Raw genomic sequence first — 6,764 nt, forward strand, 5'->3', positions numbered from 1 at the left:
AGAGAGAGAGAGAGAGAGAGAGAGAGAGAGAGAGAGAGAGTTAAATCTATGTTCTGAACATGAGAGAAAACCTTTTGTCATTTTTCATCATTATTCTGTCTCTGTCTCTCTATCTCTGACTCTGTTTCTCTCTGTCTCTATCTATCTATCCATCTATCTATCTATCCATCTATCTATCTATCCATCTATCTATCTATCTCTATCTCCCTCTCCTCTTTTCTACCTTCATTTTAGGGCTCTTCTTCCCTGAAACCATAGTCTGCCTTTTATTTTCACATCTCCCCTTGATTTTTCAGAATTGAACCCTAGGCCTAACATGCTAGGAAAGTGCGTTTCCCCTGAACTACATTCCCAGCCCTCTTTTCACTTTATATTTTGAGGCAGAGTCTCACTAAGTTGCCCAGGCTTGTCTGAAACTCCCTATGTATTCCAGGAAGAATTTGAATTTGTAATCCTCTCATGTCAGCTTCTAAGTACCTATAAGGCAGGTAAGCATAGGGAATAGTTAGGAACCTGGGACTTGACTTGGTTTGAATTCTTATGCACATGCTCATATTAATAATCCACTTGTCCTACATGTATCTCTCCCCCTGCCACACACACCTCACCTCACCACACACTGCATCTAGCAACCTCAGCCCCCGGCTCATTAACAGTGTAGTAGGTTTCTCCTCTTCTAACTACAAACAAATTTAGGCAGTATCTGTTGATATCTGTTGATATTCTCAATGTGTTCAGGAGGTGACTGATCTGGCCTGAATATCATTCTATTTTTAAAATCTCCCCTTAACACTATTGGGATTAAACCTATAACCTAGAACACATACTGAGGCAAAACTGCATCTTCAAATGAACTTTTAGGAGATATCCCCTATGTATCATCTTATGCATATATAAGATTGGGTGTGCACATGATTAAAATCACACACATTGTGAGAGAGGATATAAACAGTGGAAAAATGATATATGACCTAATTTATCAATCAAAACTTACAGTTAACCCCCTAACAAGAGTTCCTCTTTAGCTCCATAAAAGGAAACCCCAAACAATAGTCAGGGGACTTGAGAATCTTCACTCTGGCAGTGTAAACTGACTGGTTCTGGTTCTCTCTCAAATAAAACAACAGAAACCTAGAAACACCTAGCCTAGCTGCCACCGTCTGAAACTCCAGACCTCCACAAGCAAGCCCAGTATTCTGTCACTTCATTTTCTTTTCTCTTTGAATATACTTCTTTGGGAGAATTTTTCTGTTAAACACAATAGCTCATACCCATCTGTAGTGGCTATTCCTGGTTGACAACTAGACTATATTTGGAATGAACTACAATCCAGAATTGGAAGGCTCACCAGTGACCCTAATCTGGAGGCTGGGAGATAGAACTTTCTGATCTGGATCTTGGTATGGACATCTTGAGGCACAGTGACTATGGATTGCAGAAGATTAAGACAGGGAGATCTCTGAGTTCAAGGTCATCTGGGATTAAAGGTGTGGTGGCACACACCTTTAATCTGGGCTACACCTTCTGCTGGAGACCATATAAGGACATTGGAAGAAGGGAGTCTGGTTCTTGCTCTTCTGCCTGCTTGCCGTGTGGGACTAAGCAACGGCTAGATCCTTGGATTTCCATTCACAGCTGCTACTGAACCATTGTTGGGAATTGGACTGCAGACTGTAAGTCGTCAATAAATTCCTTTACTATATAGAGACTATCCATAAGTTCTGTGACTCTATAGAACCCTGACTAATACACCATCTCATGCAGTTTCTGATACTTGACTTTTTAAAGTGTTTGGTCTTTCTTGTTTCTTTGCATTTTCTGTTGGAAACTGGATATCTTAGAAAACATCTTCTCAGTTCTGAGTACTGAAACACCTCTCAATGTTTTCCTGCTTATTAGATTGTTTACTTATTTTATCATTTCAGAAATATAATCTGGAAGTTGTTATTAAAGTTAAAAGTATGCCTATTGTAAGACTTAGCCATTCCATATCAACTAGGTGTTAGAGGGAAACAATGTACATTCACAGATTCATGTGTAAATGCTCTACTGACTTATTTGATTTTGATTTTGTTGTCTGCTGACTGATATTTTTGAGACAGAGTCTGACTGTGCAGCTTTGTGCTTCCAGTCACTATATCCATGTTTCACCACATTCACCCCCTTAGTCATTACACATTCCTGTAATCCCAGCACTCTAAAGGCTGAGGCACAAGGATTGTAACCTTGAGGCAAGCCTGGGATTAATAGTGAGATTTTTATCTTAAAAATTATAATATTCCAAATTAAAAGTAAATCAAGAATTCATGGACTGATAAATGTACCATGGTATATTTATATACTAGAGTATTACACAATGATAAAATGGAGTGAATTTTATATTGATAAACTATTAACATACCCAAACAACATGGATGAATCTCAAAATCATTATACTGAGTAGAAAAAAAAACTCATGACAAAATAACCCAGTTGGTGTAATATTTCTTTTCTGTGAACTTCTAGAAAATATAAAGTAATTCACAATGAGAGAAAACACTGGTGAAGGAATATATGGGGAAGGACTGGACGTACGGATTATAAAGGAGTGTGAGTAAACTTTAGAGTGATGGCTATGGTCATCAGCTTCATTATGGTGTCATCAAAATATCAAATTTAGAGAACCACGAGCTCTCCACCAGGTCCAGCCGATACAGCTCCAGCTAAGGGTGAGAAACTGTCCCTGGTGGTACATGGACCTGAAGACATTTGCCTAGAGAACTACCCAATCCCAGAACTGTATCCAAATGACTTATTACTAAAAATGCATTTGGTGGGGATCTGCGGCTCCGATGTACAATACTGGGAGCATGGCCAAATTGGGGATTTTGTTGTGAAAAAGACAATGGTGATTGAGCATGAAGCTGCTGGAACAATTAAAAAAAGTAGGAGCATCGATGAAACATCTAAAACCAGGAGATCAGGTTACCATCGAGCCTGGAATTCCCAGAGAAATAGATGAATACTGTAAGATTGGCCTGGCATCATTGATCTTTTTCTGTGCCACAACCCCGGATGATGGGAACGTGTGCCACTTCTACAAGCACAGTGCTGACTTCAGATACAAGCTTCTTGATGGTGTCACCTTTGAAGAAGGGGCCATGATTGAACCTATCTCTGTGGGGATCTATGCCTGCAGACAAGGTTGAGTTTCCCAGGGGAACAAGGTTCTTGTGTGTGGAGCTGGGCCAGTTGGGATAGTTACTTTGCTTGTGTCCAAAGCAAATGGGAGTGCTCAAGTAGTGGTGACTGACATATCTCCTTCTCGGTTGACCAAAGCCAAGGAAGTGAGAGCAGAATTTACCATCCAAATTGCCAAAGATATCCCTCAGGAAATTGCCAGAAAGGTGGAAAGACTGCTGGAGAGCAAGCCAGAGCTCACCACTGAATGCACAGGAATGGAATCCTCCAACTAGACAGACACCTATGCCACTCACTCTGGTGGGACTCTGGTGATTATGGGAATGGACTCTGAGATAATCAGTTTACCTCTAGTACATACAACCATGCAGGAGGTGGATATCAAAGGTAAGTTTCAATACTGCAACACGTGGCCGATGGCAATTTCCATGCTTGCATCGAAGACTTTGAATGTAAAGCCCTTAGTTACCCATAGATTACCTCTGGAGAAGGCTGGAGAAGCTTTGAAACAGCCAAAAGGGGAGTGGGCGGAAAGTTATGATCAAGTGTGACCCTAATGACCAGAACCCCTAAATGTGAATTGATCTATGCTCTCAGTCCACTCTCTCAGCATCTAAGGGCTAAAGGGCTAGAAGGGGAAGCCATTTAATGCCGAACTTTCTTTTGAATGTTAAAAACAATAAACTCATAAGCAGAGAGCCATAGAGGAGTTGGTGTGCCTTACTGACTGAAGTGGGGACACCTTGGAGGACCTTATACCCAGAATGAGATGCTTATACTGGGGAAAGTATAGCACAAAGAGCAGAGTCTGACAGATAGGTCCTGGGAATGCCCTTTCTCTAGTACCTTCTTTGGTTGAGGAGACGAAGCATGCCCTTTGTCCATGTTCCACTGTGGCTTCCAGGGAGTGGGGCTGACTTATAAAGAAACGGCTTCATTAACATGGAAATGACCCAGGGCTGAACTTGAGTTCAGCTGTTCAGAGCACAGTGTTTATCAAGCTAAGAGTCATTTATTTGAAGAGAATAAGAAAAGGAACTTGCCTTTTGTTACCAGGCAGTAAACTGATGGAAAGAATAAGAAAAATCCCAGATGAGGTACATTAGATGAGGTACATCTTGAGATGTGGAAAGAATAAGTTCTGCCCAAAGACCACCTCTGCCTCATCTCCTAAGAATTCTGTCCTTACATTTGCAAAGTGGAGGCCCACCCTGCCCAACACTGCTCATTCATGATCAGGAGCAGTATCAGTTGCTAGGCCACTAGGAGATTTCCACCCAAAGATCTTAAATCCTGCCAAACTCATACGAGAGGGCCACAGGAGGCTTGAGTTTTCACTCACAGGATTAGACTCCTCTCTCAGGCTCACTCACAGGCAATTATTTTCTGGTACCAGTCAGTTCTGGCTATCAGAAGATACTTCCCTCTGAGCTGGGTGAGGCTGGTGATATCCGTTGGATGGTATCACAGAGTGTAATTTCTTCATAGGGCTTTTCTTTAAAAGATTTGGGTCCAAATCACACCCTTTGTGATCTTAAGATAATCAAGAAGTGCACAGTAACTGTGATGTAACTTGGGCTGCAGGCTGTCATCCACCTCTTCAGCTATGAGTAGAGGACATGTGAAAAAAAAAAAAAAGACTGCTGGAGAAGATCATGGCCAAAACCTAAGCTTTCTCAAACTGCTTCGCATAATAAATTCTGTTGCTGGTGTTGGACTCCAACACCACACACACACACACACACACACACACACACACACACACACACACTACATGCACACACACAAATTTAGCACTTAAAACATGGGAAATTTGTTGCATACTGGTTATACCTCAATTAAGCTACTTAAAAATATTTATGTGGGACTAAAGAGATGGCTCATTGGGCAAAGCACTTGCAATGCAAGCATAACGACCTGCATTTAGTACCCCAGAACTCACAGAAAACTCCAGACATGGTGCTGTGTGTCTGTAATCTCAGTGCTGGGTGGGCAGAGACAGGCAGATCATAAAGTTTGCTGTCCAGCCCAGTAGCCTAGTTGAGATGGTAAGCTTCTATCTCAATAATAAAAAGTGAAGAGCAATAGAGAACACCCAGTATCAATGAATCTGGCCTCCATGTGCATACACACTGGCAGGTGCACTCATACAGACAGATACACACACACACACACACACACACACACACACACACACACACACACATGTATACATGCTTTCTCTTCCTAAACATTTATGGTTTTGGTGGAAACCAGCAATTTTACTCAAGGTGACTTTGATTTTTCATTTTCTGGATCAGTTTTCTGTGTGCCTCAACTTTGCACAACTACTCTCTGCCCCTTAACCTCTCTTCAGGGTTTGTTTGCTTCTCTCATCTACTAATTCAGCTATATTTTGGACCCATTTGATTTCTTTCCTTTGTTCCTTTATCTACCTATCAACAAATGTTTATTGACTATTTGCTTAATGCCACATGCCAAATAGAAAAGAAAGAAAAGTGGTTATGGTTGGCAACAAATTCCTAAGGTAGAAAAACACACAGAGAAATTGTTCTGAAAGCCTTAATAATATGGAAGTTTGTGCAAAGCACAGAGGGACACAAAGAGGGAAACAATGGTGGAGATTTGGGGTGTTTCTGGGTATATTGTCATTGTAATCTGGTAACTATAGCCCGATTGACTTCTGTGGGCATTTTCTTCTTCTCTATTGTTTCAGAGAGATTATGAAATACACATAAGTATCTTTCTGTACCAACAATCATGTACATATGAATGGATCAAACTATGATGCAACAAAAGGTATTCCTCCATGTATTTTGAATATTAGTAAATTCAAGTATGGAAAGCAAATACAATTTATTCATTCTGAAACTGCCTCCTGGGGCTAATGGTTAAATAGTTACATTCTGCTGTCTAGATGGTCACATTGCTGGCTAGATATTGTATGTTTCTTCAATCTCGTTAGCTCTGGCTGATCCTCTGATGTTCTTATCAAGTCTATGATAAACATTTAATAAATTATGTTTTCCTTAAACATGCCCATGTTAGCTTCTATTGTATAAAAAAGACAGCAAAGTTACATATTTTTATCAAAGAAAATTGCTTAATTCCATATAAATATAATGAGGATAGACCAGAGAGAGAAGGTGGAGAAATATGCAATAATCATATATGTGGGTCATAGGGTAAGGACAAGAGAATTTTAAACTGGAAATTAATTGAACAATGAATCCATAAACTGACTATACTGTAAATTAGCAGCATCAGCATCACAGAGGAGATTATTATAAGTGTAGATCTAATGGATCAAAAATTTTGAGAATAGGATCTCATGATGATTTGATAGCCACTAATTCCTGTTGCTGTTTATAACAGACTTGAAAAGTTGAAATTTGAAGGAGGAATGTGTATCTAGGACAGGACTGAAAAATAGTATGTGACCTAAATTAAGATGATACTAATAGTCCTGCCCAGGAGGGGTGTTCGCCTGGCGGCTGTCCGCAGGCTGATCCAGCACCCAACACCTTTCCTCCCCGACCGAGGAGGGGTGTTTGCCTGGCATCCAGCGCCTTTCCTCACCCGAG

The 6,764-nt window shown here is 40.6% G+C and overlaps 1 pseudogene; it reads left to right on the forward strand.

Moving 5' to 3' along the window:
• The window catches only part of LOC110313737, a 29,492-nt pseudogene extending 25,739 nt beyond the window's left edge, over nucleotides 1–3,753 (forward strand).
• The last annotated feature ends 3,011 nt before the right edge of the window (nucleotides 3,754–6,764 follow it).

The sequence above is a fragment of the Mus pahari genome, chromosome X (assembly GCF_900095145.1).
Source record: "Mus pahari chromosome X, PAHARI_EIJ_v1.1, whole genome shotgun sequence".
Lineage (NCBI taxonomy): Eukaryota > Metazoa > Chordata > Mammalia > Rodentia > Muridae > Mus > Mus pahari.